Genomic DNA, 19,318 nt, shown 5'->3' with positions numbered 1-19,318 from the left:
TGTCCTTGGTAGAAATGGGGGACACGTCACCAGGAAGTGGTATTTGAGCTGGATCTAAAAGGATGATCAGGCGTTTTGGAAGCATGAGAGGGAGACAAGCACTCCAAACAGATGGAATAGCATGTGCAAAAGTCCAGAAGTGGGGAAAAATTGAAGCATGGCATATACTGAAGACGCCAACTTTTTCTTTCTCCAGTTAACCTGGTTTGTTTGGCTCTGGGAGCGTGGCAGCTTTGGGGAGAAGCGCTCAGCTAATGAACTTACTGGAAATTCTGCAGCTCTCCATGACGCATTTGCTGCAGAGACAGGGCACCAAGAGCTCGGCTGATTGCTTCCCTCAACATCAGGTTCATGGCCCTCTAGATGCTACTTGTATGTGATGAACTCATTTCAGAAGCACATGTGGCCTTCAGCAGTGACAAAAGCCCTGCCTGCAAGTGACTGATTTACTGTTAATGAAATAATCTCTTTCTATCTCCAGGAGTCAGTTTATAGAGCGCCTGCTATGAGCGATCGTCTGATTTTCTAGCCTTCCCATGGCCCTGCTCTTCCGTTACGTGGCTCCCATGGCACGTGGATGGGACAAAGGAAAGCTCGTAAACTGAAACAGAGGGAAGGGGTGAAATGAAAGCTGCTTTGCAAACGTGTGGACCACAAGGATGTGGGATTAAAAGCCACTGACACATGCAACCTGCTTACAAACTTGCAACCCTTTGCAGTTCTTACCTAGGGACACTAAGTGACGCAGAGACAGGGAAATGTGTAGCTGGAGATACCATTTGACATATTAGTTAAGATCCTGGACTCCTGAGTTACAGATTTCAAATCTAGACTTCACTTCCTAGTGCCTCTGTGTACCAATCAACACGTGTCCGTGTCCAGAGGCAGAAAACCCAACCGAAGCCGATGTAGAGGTAGGAGGAGAAAAGAGTCACTTCTCGGTTCTGTGAATGTGCATTGTATTGGTTCACTTTTTGTTACTTCAACTAAAAACACTCAAGAGGAGCTTCTTTGGGAAGTAAAAGGTTTATTTTAGCTGATAGTGGGAAGTAATGGGATTATGAGGCTCCATAGTCCAGCGTCTGATGGGGGCTGGTCATGGGGCGTGCAATCACATGGTGAGCCAGAAACAAGAGAGAGGGGACATGGGCCAGACATGAACTCAAATAATCAAATCTCCCATAAGAACCGTGCTCCAAAGGCATGCCCCAGTTACCCAAAGACCTCCCAGAGGCCCCTCCTCTCAGACACTGCCTTAGAACAAGTCTCCTCCCCTCATCTATAGCCACGGACACTAAGACATCAGCATTTAAATAGCTGCATGAGTTCTGGGGAGACGAATCCTACTTAACCCATCACACACGTGTTCTCTGTCCAACTACAACTTCTAACCTTTAGATGGTCTCTGTTTTCCCAGCCTTGCACTAAGTAACTCGGCATTTTGGATCGTTAGCTTAACTACTGACGTCTCTGTAAACTGTCCTGAACACTCTGGTGAGACACCCAAACTCACTAACAACTACTGAGAATGTCAGTGACAGCTTCTACCTAAGGAAATGCCATCAACCAAAGGGAACAGCCCCTACCTACCGCATTCCCTGTCCCATATGACTGTCCAGGATGTTCTCAACTCCTGGGGCCAATCCAGCTCCAGAGCTTGATAAGGGATGAGCTGAGCCATAGGCTACAACTGTTCAACTGCTCTGCTTTGCTGGTCCTACCCCCTTCACTGCCCAACAGGTGCCGATCTCAAGGGCACTCCCCGAGCAAAACCTGCACCTCACAGTCGACTTGAGTTCCTAACACCCAAAAGTCTAGATCACAGATATCAGGCCCAGGAAACTTTCAGCTGAAAGGCACCAAAATTTGCATAGATAACAAAGACATGCATCCTCCCCCACGGAGAATGGTGGTTCAGACTTCAGGACCTGTGCCACCCTAGAGACCCAGATGTTTCTTTCCTTTGCTAATTGATCCAGCACTGGCTTTGTCTTAGGCAGTTGCAAGGTGGCTAGATTTTCCAGCAATCCCCCCCAGGAAGCCCCCGTGGTCAGGCATGTTCGATCCTAAAGCAGTCCCTGGAAGGGAGAATCCGACCCACATGGGCATGGGGGCAGGGTAGACACCTGAATAATTCAGGATTCTGTTAGCACGAAAGGTGCCTGGCTGGGCTGAGCACAGCACCAGCCTCAGTAGCCACCCCACTGCCATGGAGGCACCTAGGAGAATCCAGTGAGGAAGTCCGCTCACTCCCTCATCTCCCTTGGGATACAGAGCTCTGCTCAAGTATGCGTTTCACCTGCTCAAGGCAAGCAACTGTTCTAGACACCGGAAGATCCGTGATGAATAGTCCCTGTCCTTCCAAACTTGGATCCTGGCAAGAGAGAAAGGAATACAGAGAAATGAATGTGCCACACAGAGTCAGCAGCGGTGGGTCCTCTGCACAGAAATAAATCAAGGAAATGTGGTTCGAATGCTCAGGTTCCGCCCGAGAAAGAGTGGTCCGGAAAGCCCCCCCGGAAGCGCCACTTGAGGAGACCGTGAAGTTGGCGCAGAGGGAGCCCTGTGCTCTATGGGGTCTGGGCGAAGCGCTCTCCCACTCCGGCAGGCAGCAGGTGTGCAACCCCAGGTGTGACTTTGTTCAAGGAGAAATAAGAGGGCCGCTGTAGCTATTAGGAGTTAAATAGGGGAAGCGCAGAAGCAGAGAGTGAGGCTGTCATGTGAGTACCTGGGGTCTGGGACTCAAAGCTAATAGGAACACGATGTAGTCACAATGCAGTCCAAGTTTCTTCCCCAGTAACCGTATTATAAAAAAAAAAAAAAAATCAGGCAAAATCAAGTTTCATAATATTTTATGAAGCCAACAGAACCAAGTATCATTTTATCAGCAATAATGTATTAAAAAGGATTTATACACGTGTTGTCATTATTTTTTCATATTATCTTCAAATGCTTCCAACACAAGAAATTACATCTGGAGCGTGTCCCATGCACATGGCCTGTCTTAATTTAAGTGCTCTGTAACCACACAGGCACAGTGTAGATTCAGATCAGATTGGACCTTGCTGTCAGGTTTTTATCCTTAATATGGTGGGAAGACGGTGGAGAGTTTTAAGCAGGAGTGTGGCTTCACTTCCCGTGTTTTAAAAGGATTCCTGTGGCTTTTAAGGGAGATTTTCTCGTGCAGATAGCAAGGCAGGAAGCTGAGAAACGAGTTGGAGAGGCTGCACTTGAGTGACAAGTGCAAGCGCACACAGCAGCAAGCCCCAGTGGCAGAGCTGGGGTGTGTTCCCGAGACCTCCTGCCTGCCCCTCCCCACAGGTGCACCAGTGCCCCCAGCCCCCGAGGAAGGTGCTTCTGCCCTGCCCCTCCCTCAGCTGCCTTTATCTCAGTCTCCATTTGCCTACCCAGGAAATGAACAGGCGACCATCTATCCTGTGGCTATCTGAAGCCTAGCATTCTCCAGGGGTTGAGGGTCCAGAGACAGGTGTGCAAGGAGGAGGAAGACTTTTCTCTTTCTTGACTGTGTGCCAAGCCAGGGTCCTGTGCATGATTGTGATGTAACAGTTAAGATGTGGGATTACGAGCTAAAGTTTTCTAAGCCTAAGGCTATAGTCCCAGGTACACCCACGTAAGTGCCTCTTGTGGACCAAGCAAATGCCACCCAAGGGCGATCTGGGCACATCCTAAAAGTGTGGGAAGCACACCTCTGCTGGCATCTACATTAATTGTAGGCAGTACATACGTGAGCATAAAATAATGGAATCACCGAATGAGAAAGTTAGTCCTTTCTCAATGACCTTTCAATGCTTATGAACATTTCGATGAGAAATGTTCGCTTTGATGCTAATGGCTAACACCTTTTAAACACTCACTAATCTCTCTTTTTAATGTGTCAAAACCAGGCCAGGCTTAGGCTCCCCCAGACATCAGTAATCAGCTAGGATTAAATTACAACACTCCATTTATTTGTGTTTTTATGCAGACGGATTCACAAAGCATTTTGGCTTGTTTCATTTCTTTTCCATTATTTTTCATTGCCATAAGTAGCACTCGCTTTTCTCTAATACTAATGCCAACCTCTCTTTTAACATAGCTTTTAAAAAAGTGAGTGATTAAAATACACCAGTAAGTTGAGAATAGAAAAAATGGATGGTTGGATTCAGCAGAACTGTGGGGGTGGGCAATGTGCAGGCATGAAGTAGTGATAAATGCTACCCTGTGCACGGCCTTGAAACCATGCTAAGACAAGAAAGTCATCTGCAGAATGCCATGTATTGCATGAGGCCATTTACATGAAATGTCCAGAGAAGGCAGGCCAGGATCGCACATGCGCAGACGAAACCCAGTGCTGCGTGGACAAAATGTAGATGGGCTGGGCATGCGCAGAGGACGAGGCTCTACCGGGCAGAACCTAAGTTGCACAACAGTGACACTTGGTTACCGCGGACCCTGTCGGGCTCCAGGGAGTGACTAAACCCTTTTGCTAGGCTGTTCCGATGCCGAGCCTCTCCGATCAAGGGTTACCCGGCCACACGCCCAGCTTGCTCACGCCCAATCCATAAAGCTTCCCCCACCTCCCAATGGAGGAGGCAGATTTGAGAGGGTTCTCCTGCTTCCTTCTTTCTCAAAGATTGGTCCCAGGGAGTGGGACTGGGCAGCGGGCAGGGACCCTGGAACACGAACCCTTAAGGTGAGATGCGTAGCTGTGGGCACCCTGTGTTCACTGAAACCATGCTGGGCTCCAGCCCCTGGGGACAAGCGGCCTCTCCTGTCCATGTCTCCGGGGCACCTCCCAGGATCCCAGTTTTCATGTGTTGCATGCATGACCTTGAAAGGAGCCTATTAAACGCCAAGTGTTTTCAAGGCAGAGAAACAGTTGGTAAATGCCACTGCCCTTGTGCACTTGTTGGGTGTCGTCCTCACTTGTGAGTTAATTTTGTTTCAGCTTCCTGTTGAGTCTGACTCTCGGCCTTGAAAGCAGCCCCTGCACACTCTCAGTTCGCACACCTAAATTCAGCAGCTCAAACTCTGCTGTCACCTCCTAAGTCTCTCTTTCCCCTAATTCACGGTTATCAGTAGCAGAAATGGCAAGTGTTCTGTCCTAGCCTTTGTTCTCTCTAAGAGGAACGTTCTTAAGGAAGTTCTAAGTGGTTCCAAGGAAAGAAGTCAAGAATGCATCAAGCCAAGGAGAGTCCCCGGGCAGAGTAGAGAGAGCACGGGTCTGCTGTGAGGATAGACACTCCAGCTGTCCACTGGTGCACATCCCCTCCATTCAGCTCACCAACACCACTCCTGAAACTGCATTTTTTTTTTTCTTGCATCCTAAAAGTTCCCCTCTCTGCCATAGCCTTCCAATCAGAACACAACTATGCCACGGTATTCCTCATCTTAAGAAATCATGCTGGTCTGTTCAGTTACTGTGCTGTTTCTTTACTCTCTTCCATTGCAAAGACATAAATAGCGTTGCCTCCACTTCTGTTTGTCACATTATCTCCTACGCTTCCCAGCCCTCCCTCCAGAGAGGTACTTCTGTCGAGGTCAGCAAAGAGACCTCACGGGCTAAGACCAGAGCAGCAGCATTTGCTGCAATTAATTGTTCTGGCTCTCTTTACTTGCTCTCCAAGGTCTAATTCCTGGTTATCAACCTGCTCACTAACTGTGCCACGTTGATCTTTGCGGGCTCTTCCCTTCCTAGCCTATCAGGTTGGAACGCTCCAGGGCTAGCCCCTTCTCGTCTCTACACTCAGACTCCCCATTGGCTGCAGCCATGCGGTGCTTCTGCTGAACCAATGCCCTTATGTTCATCTCCGGCCTCATCCTCTTTCCATATCCAGCTGCTTCTTGCTCTCTCCCTTTGAACGTCTATTACACACCTTTCACGTAACAAATGAAGTTCTTCCCTCTACTCAGAATCTGCTTTTGCTAGCCTCTCCCCATCTCGGGTAAATGGAAATGTCTAGTTACTTAGATCAAAAAAAGTTGGAGCCATCCTACATCTGTACCTTCCTGTGATAATGAAGAAATTCCATCTGATCAGGTTTGTGCACCCACCTACTAATACCAACTGAAGAACTAGTTGTTGGGTGTTCATTATGTACCAGGCACTGCACTCGCTCTCTGAGCCTAACATTGCTAACAGTGGTGACCGTAAGAGAGCTCTCTGCTTTTATAAGAATGTCCTGGATGTACCAGCAAAACACCAAGCAGGTCTTTGCTCATTACGTGTGCAAAGTAGGCCAGATCTCCACTGCCACCTACACACAGCCAAGCTCTGGTGGGGCTGGCTGCACGCCGCTGCCACATCACTGCCCAGCGCGTGGAACAGGGTTAGTGATGAGCGATGGAGGAGACAAATGCCTTCCAGAAAGGAGGTTGGCATTTCTGGGGCAGGGCTTCAAGGCTCTAGCAAGGAGAGTGCTGAGGACACCTCATCCTTCACTCCGGGCCCCGGCTGCTGCGAGCTGTCTGCCCGGCCGTCAGAGTCAGCATCTAGCAGCCCTGAAGAGGGTCTGGCTTCAGGGTACAGGGCGGCCCTCAGTGGGCTGGGGAATGAGCACTGGATATGGGGTCGGGAACTCAGTGAGTCCTAACCCAGTGTCAGGTTTTGTGTGACACTTTGTCACAGTTGCCCAGACAACTGTTGGCTTAGGAGCCAAGTCCCTCCAGTTGGTGTCTGGGCCAGTTTCTTCACCCCTAAAATGCTGTTCTCTCACTTTCCATTAGATTAGTGAAAACAGGGCCGACTACTGTACACACACACACACACACAGGTCACTGCACACTGTAGCTGTGCTTCCCTTTCAAAGTCTCCATTCCCTACCTGGAGACTGGGGGCAGCGCCACATCTACTCTGCTACACGTTGCTGGGAAGGTGCATAAAATCCAGAGGATGCCGGTGTTCCTGGTATCGTCTTCCTATCATCCCAGATGTTCTGGGGTGAAAAGGGAAATTTCCGTTCATACGCTTGGTGTAATGTGCGTCCCTGTCTATTACAGTTGGTTGTGTATTCTGGCCCCTAGCAAGACTGTGAATCCCATAGTGGACAGAGCCATTTGTTTAATCATTGTCACCCTGGCTTGGGACACTCGAGTTACTGAGTGTTGGAAAATGAGAGACTATCTATGTTCTTGAAGCTCTCTGCCCCAGCCCTTTAAATGCTCAGTTCTACAAGTAGTCACCCAATTTCTTGCCCTCAGGGAGCCCCCAGGCTAGGAAGAGAGACATATGATACACAGGACCACCTGGTGGTAGGGCATCCACGCTTTGTATCTACCCTTCCTCTGATGACAGCCCTCTGAAGTCCCTTTGGTAACTCCTTCTCCCCCACTTTGAGCCCAGAGCTTTTGAGTAGGACCCATCCAAGAACTGGCTAATCAGCATATTTTTCTCCCAAACATAGTGACTGGCTGAGGGGTGGCCATGTGACCCATGTCAGACCAATGAGACACAGTCTTGAGATTTTGATTTTACTTGTGGAGCCGGTAAGGCTCTTTCCTCCAGAATGGACAACAGTAGGGAAAGGGGAACAGAGATTCTGCTGAACTCTCGATGACACAGTTTGTCTTTAGATGCAGCCACGTCTGAAGTCCCACGGAATCAAGTTCCCTTTCGGCGCTCAAACTGCTGAGTAGGGCTCCTAGCTTGCAGCGGCAACAGTGCTGGCTAATTTCTAGCTGGGCCACATGGTGCGAGGAACACCATAGGTGGCATCAATAAAGTAACAGCGTGGGCGTGAGTGCCTCCGAGGGCACTGCAAACACAGGCGACAACTAGCCCTGAAAGGCAAGAGAAATCTCAACCAGGCAGTCTTACTCGGGCCCTCTTTCTGCAACCTGGACTCTAGCCACTTTCAATCCTTGGTGGGTAAGAGCCCCAGTTCTTGATGTGATGTGTGCATAGTTCTGAAAAAGGACCAAGAGGGATGAAGAAGTAACAGTTTGAGGGGCGCGGTATCATCTGAAATGTAAAACCTGCTGAGTGTTGACTGCAAAGCCGATTGAGGGAATATGCAAATCACAAACTGTATGAATATTTAAATTGAAAGTCCCAGGTGACCTTCCTGCACTGTTTTCCACATACCTGGGATGAGGCTCTGGGGAGAATCCTGGTGGGAACCTTCAATCAACAGGTATTTATTTAATAAGCTCTTCCGCTACCTCTCCACAAGCCTACAAGGCTCCATCTCTGCCCTCAAGGAGCTGGCATGCGATCCAGGAAGAAGGGAGGAACCACAAGAGACAATCAGTGCATAACCGAAGACAAGATGTAATTAAGTGTGAAATGCTGGGCTGTGGACTGGAAGCAATTGGGTGAAGCTGCAAGGAGGCCAATTTCTGTTCCATGCAAAGCAGAACTTCTTGGTGGATGGACCTGTCCCTCAAGGGTAGCACAAATCCAGCTTTCATCCTGCCAGAGCTTGATGCAGGCTTGAAATAATACGGACGGATAATAATGGGAATCACGGAGCTGGAAATCATACCAGCTGGGTTGGAATCTTGGCCCCCCCATCAACTAATCCTGTAACTTGAGGCAAGTGCCTTTGGGTCCAGGTCTGTAAAAGACTCACCATGCAGCACCAGGAGAGTTAGAAATCCTGCAGGTAGGGCAGGTGAGAGGCCTGGGCTCACCCTGAAAGTGGCAAGATGGCAACAGGTAAGACTGAGGTGGGTCTGAATTCAGAGCCCTCGCTTGGAACTTTATAAACCCCATGGCCTCGGCTGAGACATTCAACTGCTGGGAAGTCTATGAATAACGATGATGGGTATTATTTCTATTGTTGTTGCTGTGTTGAGATGCTACCGCTGATCTAATTAAGGTGCTACACAGACTGCTGGGAAGGTTCTTAGCACAGCACCAGGTACTGGTCAATCAAGAGAGAGAGATGTGTCCATGTTTATGCAGACCTGCACCTATCTGTACATATCCGTATCTCAAACAGTATTCTTCTGTCTGCTTCTAGAAGCTTCCCAAGTAGCATGAGGGAGATCTCAATCTCTGTAATGACTGAGTTTGGAAGAAAGAGCACATTTACAACTCCCTCCCATGGATCACCCCTACGGTAAGTCCCAAGTAGACATATTTCCTTACATTTTCACCTTCCTTTTTAAAATTAATTTTGTATTTAAAAAGTACTGGGGTCAGTGCTGTGGCACAGTGGGTTAACACCCTGACCTGAAGCGCCGGCATCCCATATGAGTGCCGGTTCTAGTCCTGGCTGCTCCACTTCCAATCTATTGGATGGAAGACTTCTCTCTCTCTGCTTCTCCTCTCTCTGTGTAACTCTGACTTTCAAATAAATAAATAAATCTTAAAAAAAGAGAGAGGAGTCAGAAGCCGAGTCCCGTGGCCGTGGATCTCTGCTGTGTAGCACGCCCTGTTCCTGAGGGCCTGAGAAGGACTGACATTAGCTGAGTCCTGTTAAGACTTGACAGAGGGTGGATGTTTGGCACAGCAGTTAAGACGCTCAAAAAAGTACTACCTGCTAATTGAAGAGTACTTGAAAATTTTCATGTGTGTGAAAAGATGTGAATTTAGATCATCCGCAGTTTCTCCACCCACCCAGGACCACTTCCCAGAATTGCGTGGGGCAAGCACTCTATAGCAATCTTTGTGAGTGGAACAGCTAAGCAGCAGAGCCACAAAATACATCCCAGTAGTTACAGGCAAGAGGCCGAGGGTCAGATCAGACCCTTATTCAAGAAGTGCTGGGCAAACACAGAGAGGCAGTGGCACCAGACTGACGGCATCAAGTGTCCTCCAGGACGTGGGGACACTGGAACTGTCACAGCGCTGGTGCAGTTCCGACTGTGCAGCCACTTTGGAAGACTGGCAATAGCTGTTCATACCAAATACACTTACCACCGACGAGTCCCCCCGCTCATGACACGTCTGCTGAGAACTGAGCCCTGTCTCCCTCCCCCTCCAATCTATGTGCTGAAGTCCTAACCCCCAGTGCCCGAGGACGCGACTATGTTGGAGACAGGGGCTTGACAGAGGTCGTTAAAGTGAAGGGAGGTCATGGGGTGAGCGTTCACCTAATGTGACTGCTGTCCTCGCGAGGAGGGGAGGACACACGTGAGGAAGGCGGTGTGAAGACAGCAGAGGAAGATGGCCCGACAAGCAGGGGACAGCGGTCTCGGGAGAGAACCCTGCTGGCGCCTTGACCCCCGACATGAACTCCACACTGTGAGAAGAACGTATTCTGTTGTTTCAGCCACCCAGTCCAGGATACTTTGTTCTGGAGGCCCTAGGAAGTGAACGCAGTGACCAAGAGACCAAGTGCCCTGCTCCCTGCTACAGGTACCCCGTAATGCTTACAGCAGCTGTGTTTGCAAGAGCAACGTGATGGAAGCAGCTCCAATGTCTACCAATAGAGAGCGGAAGTGGGCTGTGTTCATTTAACAGAATGCCAGGTAGCCATGAAAAGGGAGCAAAATGTGGATACGTGGAACGACAGTGGTGAATCTCACTGCCACTGTCCAGTGAGAGAAGCCAGATACAGAGAGTACACGTTGTTTGGTTCCATTGCTGTGAATTCCCACAGTGCTGAAGGTCAGAGTGGTGGTTACCTCTGGCCGAGTCTTTAGCAGGGAGGCACACAAGGGAGCCTGCTGGGAGAGTGAGGTTCCCTGAGGCTAATTCTCAGAGTGTATGGAAAATGCAAATAAAAGATGAGCTTATTTTGGCACAAAAATAGTGAAATCTATGCATATGAGGAGTCTTCAAGGAACTCTTGCATACAATGGGTCTTTGAAAAGTGGGTGAAAAAGGCATACCATGAAAAAACTATGCATGGTTTCATTTTTTTGTAGCAAACTAAAATTTCAATTCCATTTTCCATGAGCTTTTTGAAGTAGTCTCATTTGTAAAACATGTATCGAAATGTAGGGGTTACCATGTTTTTATGTGGGATGATGAAAAATTTTGGAAAAATGCTGGTGACTGTTACACGACATTATGATCCATGTCCGTGAATTTTATATTTAAAATTGTGACGAATGCAAATTTTAGATTATATTTAGATTTTATCGCAATAAAAGAAGTTTTTTGAAAAAGCAATCAAGCCATATACCTCAGAGGGGCACCCTCAACTATGCTATGCCTCCCTCAATAAATAGAAAAAATGTTAGGGAGCATTCACGATGCCCAGGGTACAGCCGGGGTGGGCACAGTTCCTTTTTTCTAGTTTCCTCCAGGAAACTCCATCCTCAGAATGATCTCGAGGCACTGAACACAGGCAGGGAGGTCTGGTTGCTTCCATCTCAATTCACTTATCCTGGAGATTCTTTCTCTCTCTCTCTCTTTCTCTCTCTCTCTCTCTTCTAATTCAACAAAATATCTTCCTTTCGAGTCGGATGGCAGCCTCCTAGGAGCAAGCCTGGTCCCTGCACTCCAGGGAAGAGTTGAAGGTCTGATGCGAAGAACTCTTTTTCCAACACACAGCCCCTACCTCCAAAATGCATTTTTGCCTGGTTGGCTGGAGAAGATGTTTATTAAAGGGGCATAATTAACATGGCAGGTGCCTTTGTTACATGCAAATAATAAGAGCGGAGAAAACAGACATATAATTAGTTGGGTTTTTTTGGTGCTCAAGTGTTACTACCGCTGGTATTAAGTGAGCAACGTGACACCCACTTGCGCTCCAGCAGGGGGGTGATTCACGTGCAGCTGCCCGGGACGTGGGCTTTCTCAGGATGTGGAAAGTGGACTTGAATTACAAAAAAAATAGACAATACAAAAGATGACATCTCTAATGACATATGAGTGAGTGGCCGACCCGCGTAGAGGTCTTCCCAACACCTTTCCCCTTCTGTGACCTAGCTGTTCTCAGTGGGCTCGGCGCTGTTTTAGGTTCTCTTCTACAGACCTCCATGTTGCCATCTGCCTCTGCAGCTCACAGAAAGGAGGGAGGAGGCTCAGCCCAGGTCTTCCACGCACGCGTGCACAGGGACAGGGCCGAGAGCACCAGGGAGGCGCTGTCCTTCTCAGCCCCATGGCCACGGAGCCCAGGCTCACGTCTCCATGGGATAGCGAATGGAGAGGGGGCCGAGCGCTTCCTGGCCATTCTGCTGAGATACTCTGGCTGCACTCAAAGCCACCGCTGCTATTGTCTGAGCCATTTTCCCTAAACCCACACAGCACACATTTCACATCACATCCTCTGTATCACGCAGGCATGTTTGCACCTGCAAGCAGCACATGGCAGCTTACACGGATAAGGATCTAGTTTTCTTACAGAAGAACCCAGCCGTAAACGGCCGCCGGTGCTCACTCAGCGGTTCGAGGACATCAGGGATTTGTCTCTGAGTCCTTCTTTCCCACCTGTGGTCTTGCACTCTCACAAGCTGCCCAGGAACTAGGCCTCTCGGCAGCGCTCAGGAAAGATGAAAGGGAGGGAGAGCCGACGTCGTTATCGGGAAGGCAGTCTTCAGGGCAAAGGGGTGGGGATGAAAGGCTGACCCTCGGGATCCGCAGTACAAAGAAGTAAGGTGACAGAGCAGGAATGGTGTGGTCCCCCAGCTCACCCTGCGCCGTCCTAAATGCCTCTTCCACATACAGTGAAGCTCATCTACCCAGGTGAGCACAATGGACACACAGCCTGGAGCAGGGTTCCAAGAAGGCTCTCTGTGTGTCTGCTCTTATTTTCTGTGCATGTCTACCTGGGTCCTCAGAGAAGCAGATGCCAAGAAAGAATTCCACATTCCAGAGATCGACTGCTGCTAAATCCATTCTCATCAGCCTTGGTGGGGGTCGAACTGTGTCCCTCAGACAGACGTATTGCAATCCTGACCCCTGATGTCTGGAACTGTGGCCTGATCTATTTACACGTGTGGATGTAACTGAGTTAGGAAGAGGTTATTACGAGTTAGGGTGGATCCCTTTCCAATGACTTAAAAGAAAAGGAAATTTGGACACAGAGGCACTTGGAATGCGCTGGGAGGGTGCAGGAGACAAAGCGGTGCAGCTGCAAACCAAGGACCACCAATCACTTCTAGGGGCCACTAGAATCCAAGCAGAGGGTGCAGACCGTCTCCCAGAGCCTGCAGGAGGAATCAACCTTGTCAACCCCCTCATTTCAGACTTCCAGTCTCCAGATCTGTGAGAGAATAAATAATAATGAAATTAGCTAATTAGCTGTTTGTGTTGAGCCATTCATTTTGTGGTGATTTGCTTTGGGAGCCCTAGGAAACTGATACACACCTGATGTGCCCCTGCCTTGTCCAAAGCCCCTCCCTTCTCTACACGGCAAGTGGTGCAGACGTGGTGGCTGGGGTGCCCTTAGTTCCACAGACCAAGGCCCAGAGGGTCTCTCCTGCTTTTGGGGGTGCAGTGAGCACAGCCCTGTTGCCTTGTTTTACTGCCTTCTTCTGTATGCAATGCAGGAAGCTCCTCAGCATGACAACCCCAGTTCACAGGGAGGCAGCTGTGGGTTGGCTGTCCTGGCCTTAGGGTGAGGCGCCCCAAATGTGAATTCCGTCTTTAGCTGCTAGGTGACTTTGGGCCAGGTATGAGTCAGCAGGGGCTCCCGTAACAAACACCACAGACCGGATGGCTTATTATCTCACAGTCCTGGAAGCCAGCAGCCTGGGATCAAAGTGGTAGCTGACTCAGCTCCTACCGGGGGCTCCCTGTTCCCCCATCCTCCTGTGCTGGAGGACACAGTCTCCTCCTGTTCCAGTCTCTTCCTTTCCCGTAGCAGCGCCGGCCCTGCACTATGCTCTCACGGAACCTTTACCACTTCCTCTCAAGCCCTCTCCACGTGCAGCGACTCTCGGGCTAAGGGCTTCCACACATGGTCTGCAGAGAAGGGGGGGTGGGGTGCAAGCATTCAGTCCACAGCAGACAGCACACAGCCCCTCTGAGCCTTAGCTTTTCCTACTGGAAAATGAGGGTGATCGTAGCTCCTTGGTCCTGGGAAGGAGCCGCAGAAGTGCCCACTTCATTGTATGTTGCCAGTACATGGCTAGTTTCTCCCAGTGTTGACATTATGTAAAAAACAAGATGATGATAATGGTGATGATGATGGTGACGCTGCTGCTGTTACTCCAGAAACTCTCCGATTTCTTTCCGCATTCCTCGCTGTGCCTCCTCTCAATCCCTTTCTCCTAAAAATCCCCATCCTGACTCCAGTTCTGAGAATTTCCAGCTGACAAGTTAAATAGAGGCTTAGAGCATGAGAAACGCAGGAACCCCAGAGGGTCTGCGAGGAAGAGAGGAAGAACAAGAAAATCTTTAAGGGAGAGACTGAGAGCGAGGAAGCAAGAGGATTAACTTGTTTTCCACATAACATACAGGTATATAATTTTGCAAACAGAAATTATATGTTACAGTCCATTATTGCGTTGTTTTAAATTGCACATGGCAGTAATATGGTATTTCCAGGGCACTGGGCCTCTGAGTGCCTTGTTACCTGCACCGTGCTCGCTCACCCTGGAGGCCCCAGTGCACCCCCAAGGGAAGATACGGACCTGTAGGAAGGCCCTTTGGTGGAAGAAAGGATGTGGAATTTAGCTGCAAATGAAGGCCTGTCTGGCTGAGTAAGAGAGAGAAGAGAGGAGAGGAGAGGGTCTCAAGACGGCGATGACGTGAGGATTGGTAAGGGTTCCCCTGGCCTCTGGAAGCCCCGTGGGGAAACGGTGGCCAGGAGCCACTGTGGACTTGGGAGGCCACTTACAGCATCCCGGGAAAGAGCTCAAGGTGCAACCAGATGCCGCTACCTATGTGATTTCATAAGAACAAAGTCCACTCCCTCCTCTCATTCACGCCCCATGGACTGCAGTATGCGCTGCCTCTGCCCCACACGATGCCCGAAGCTGTCCCTTTGAGCAGACGCCAGCCCAGGACAAGCAGAGGACAGGAGCTGTCGGAGCCAAGCAGCCTGCAGAGCCTTGAAATCCCCAGTCACAGAACAAGCTGCAGCCCAGAATGCAGGAGGCCAGACGCAGGATTCCCTACAACCCCGAGCGGACAGCAGGTGCGAAGTCAAATCCGATGCAGGTTTCTGGGAGGAGGAGGGCACTGGGTGTGAAGGAGGGCGGTCATGTGTTCAGCATGCCTGTGCAGAAAGCCCTCCTGGCTGCCCTACAAGGAGGCACTTACTCTCCCCATTTCAGAGAGAGAAATTTTTTTCATCCACAGATTCGCTCCCTAAATGTCTGTAACAGCCGGGGCTGAATCAGACCAAAGAAAGGAGTGTGGAACACCGTACTGATCACCCATGTGGGTGGCAGGGACCCGAATACTTGAGCCTCCCAGGGTCTGCACTTGGCAGGAGGCTGGATTCCGAAACACAGCAGGGTCTTTAACCCAGGCGCTCTGACAGGGGACACAGGCATCCCAGGCAGCAGCTTAACCACTATGCCAAATGCCTGCCGCCTGCTAAGTGCAGTAAACACTATCAGGTCAGGTCTCTATGCCACGTGACTTCCCCGAGACAGCCGAAGTGCACGTGGTCAGGACCTTCAGACCCTTTCGTGGAGAGGAAGTAGTGAGTGTACAGAAAGGAATTCCATTGGACAGAGAAATCCGGGCGTGGGCCTCTGTGAACGTTCTTCCCCAGTGTCACTGTGCTATCTCCTCTTTGAACTTGGAAACGATGCAGGGCGTGGAGCCTCCCCCTGAGCCAGATGGACACCAAAGGCCTCTACCCCCTTTCTCCCTGATTCCAGACTTTGATGGGCTGGAGTCAACCTGGACACCGTTGTCCCCGAGAAGGAAACGGCCAGGGCTCACGCTAAGCCCAGCACCTGGGCGTCACGGGCCCCTGGTAGGCAGCAGCCACTTACATATTTGTTCAAGGCACAGGTGTCTGTTTGGGTGTGGTCTGCAATTAGGAGGGAGGTGTGGGAACCAGCACAGAGCCCTTTGTTTCTCACATGGGCCCCTGGCGCTGGGCTGAGAGCCTGAGCTCGCACTGCTGCTTTGCTAGAGAACCGGTTTCCTCCGTTCTGATTCCATTTTACTTGGGCAAATGGCAGAATGTTTTGTGTCCTGTAATCCCATTTATGTAAACTGCACAGGTGTGCCTTTCTTTCATCACCACGAAGATATTTGGAAAGAGGTTCTTTAAAATCCAGAAAGTGGTTAACTGGTTATTTAAGGCTGATGGGAATTTGGGCGAGTTGGTTGGTTTGTGTGTGATGTTTCATTCTTTCCTGTATTGTTCGAAGTTGCTGAACTTACTGCAAATTGTGTATGTAGCAGAAAAGAAACAACAAAGCTACCTTCACTTCCAAAGAGAACTATTCATCTCCATCATCATCATCTTCACAAACAAAAGCAGATAATGGCCAGTTCACTGTGCTGGGATTTTTCTGTATTTGAGTGGTGTCCACTAGAGAAAGGCCAACTGGGACATCAGTGAGTTGTCCGTCCACTGCTCTAAGGAAGAGAAGTGGAAAGCTACTGGAACATTTGTCGCTGGCATTGAACAGTGGTGGAGGGGGCGTTCAGCCTTGTTGTAAAGATGCCGGTTGAGCAGCCGGCATCCCATCTCGTAGCTCCCGCACTCTGTACCTGTCTCCAGCTCCCAACTCTAGCATCCTGCTAATGCAGACTGCGGGAGGCAGCAAGGAGGGCTCAGGTATTCGGGTTCCTGCCGCCCCCGTCCACGTGGGAAACCTGCACTGAATTCCCGGCTCCCAGCTTCACCCCCGTCCAGTCGCAGCCATCAGAGGCACTTGGGGAATGGATAAAAGGATGGTCTCTCTCTTTATATATATATATATATATATATATATATATGTGTGTATATATATATATATATATGTATACATATATATATATATATCCTTTCTTTCCCTCTCTCCCTCCCCCTCTCTCTCCCTACCAAATATATTTATTTAAATATTTTAAATGTTCCAATGGAAATCCTAAAGTGATTTCCAGATGGGGCAGATGTCGAGACTCGCCTGTCCAGCTTCTACTTGTTTTTCTGGAGGTGAGCAGCTTTATGGGAGCCCAGGGGCTGGAGATCTGTTTAAGAGAACTGTCTAATGTCCTTAGCATCGAAGGCAAAGGGGCAGAAAACAGGGGTCCCAGGGGTTTCTGATCACCACAGCCATTAGACCTGGCAGTGTTCATGGAAAAGACAGCTCATTCTGCACCTGTTCCTGTATTCATTACAGGTGTCTGTGACACCTCTCCTGCAGGTCAGACATCGGACCAAGAGCTGGATGTGACCCAGAGGAAACACCCAACACGGGAGACAAGCTGTGACGTGTGACGAACGGTCAGGGAACTCATCTTAGATTACGTTGAGAGGAATACAACCCAGATGCTGAAACAGTCTACGTCAGGAGCCAGTAAATCACAAACGGAGGCTGACTTCCTACAGTTCTGAAGGGGTGTACATGGTTAATGCGCAATAGGGACCTTCAGCGCCCCCACAAAGCCTCGTGTTTACTGTCCGCTCCTCTGCGGACATCTGCTGATGCCTGTAAGGGTGCATGAGCAAACAGCAAGAGGACACACGCAGGCAAAGAAGCCTCACCCCCAGCCCGCACCCGAAGATTCGTCAGTCACCCTGAAATCCGACGGAGCGGGAGCCAGCTATGGGAACAGCCCATGTGGTCCAGGAGGAGGTCAGGGGGCAAAGGGCCTGAGGCAGGAAAGGCAGGTGTAGCTGAGCAGCACAACACAGGGAAGGGCGGTGCAGGGTACCAGATGCTAGAGAAGCAGCCAGGGCCCAGGGTGAGTAGTCCTGGTGAGTGGTAAGAGGGACAGCGAGCTCTGAGCTGGGACATCCTCTGTCTGTCGTCTGTGTGTCCATACGCCTACACACTTCTCTCTCTGATGATGTGATACACAGACTTGGCTTTAGCTTGGAAGTAATCAGACTCAAAGTCACAAAACAGTGCCTAGAGTCCTAGGAACACTTCACCCAGTTTCGCCCCATGGCGACCTCAGATGTGACTCATTGAGTATAACCAGGGAGTGGACATTGGCACAAGGCTACTACCTGGACTCCGGAACTGGAGTTTATATATGTCTGTAATGGCTCTGGCTGCTGTGTGGACAGCGTATTCGGGGCAGCCCAGCTTGAACTGCAAGTAACAGTTTAGCTGGCTCCTGAAATCATCCAACAAGAAGGAAGCTGAACATGAAGAAAAATGGACAGGTCTGTGTTTCCCACATAATTTCCAGTTAGATTTCAGTATCCGGCCTCCTTGTGAGCATCAACATTTGCGTGGGGCAGGCAAGAAGAAGCAAAGTGTGGAGTGGAAACGTCCAGAACGTGCCACAGACCGTGCAAGCGTGAACCCCCTGCATCTCCTCCTGCCATCCTCAGTCCAGACAGACGGCCAATGAGCAAACACCCTCAGTACTGTGATGTGGGAGAAGCCAGGCCTCTCGCTCAGCTGTCTCGCCAGCTGCAACCTCGGCTTTTCTTTCCCCGATGTCTCAGTTTCCTCCTCTGTAAAATGGGCTGATACTGACAAGACCTCTGTCAATCAATGCTCCATAAATGCTCCTTTCGCTGCGTCTTTCCCATGGGGGGGCTTCCCCAAGTGCAGCCCCCTGGTGGCTGTTGAGGTATTATGCTCACAGGTCCTGAGAGCAGCAAGAGAGACCACTACCTCACGCCCCTCCCGTTCCCTGAGGTCCCCCTAGCAGTGGGTGAGCCCCTCCTCACAGGCAGCTTCCTGTTGCCAGTTCTCCTGAGAGCTAGTTGAGGATCGTAGAGTTGCATCCTAGAGAAACTACATTTTTTAAGCTCCCAAATGACTATGATAATCAACCAAGGTTGGAAATGGCTCAGAAATGCCAGCTCTCTTAACCTTCCTGAACCTCAGGTTCAATATGAGAACAATAGTAATACCTACCACCGAGAACTTCTCTACAGTTTAAATGAACTAATATGCTTATAAATGTGCATTAATTATATTTCTGTATAATAAACTTATATTTACACAATATATAATACTTATATCTCTATATATAATGTAGATAGAACAGTGACCTGCAGAGGACACACAATGAATTCTGTATTAACTGTGATGATCTTTTCCAGGAAACACACCAGGAGTTGCCAGAATTAGAACGCAGGAAGTCATGATAACATGATTGATAAGGTAATCACCTGATCAATGCCTGTAATTTAAGGAACTACGTATCACCTCCAAGAATTTGTGAGAAGAGAAATGTAATTTTTTTTTTCATTTTCCCAAAGCAAGTCACGTAAGAAAGTCCTACATATGCTGTTAAGATCTAAAGCTAGATTAAGAAAAAAAAAATCACAGGAAATGCTGAATGTAACAAGCCTAGGACAGAAATGTGGTTTGTTTGTCATTGTAACTGCACTAGGAATTAATC

Source organism: Lepus europaeus, chromosome 21 (assembly GCF_033115175.1).
Source record: "Lepus europaeus isolate LE1 chromosome 21, mLepTim1.pri, whole genome shotgun sequence".
In the NCBI taxonomy this organism is placed as follows: Eukaryota; Metazoa; Chordata; class Mammalia; order Lagomorpha; family Leporidae; genus Lepus; species Lepus europaeus.
The sequence above is the reverse complement of the archived record's forward strand: the minus strand, read 5'-3'. Positions refer to the sequence as shown.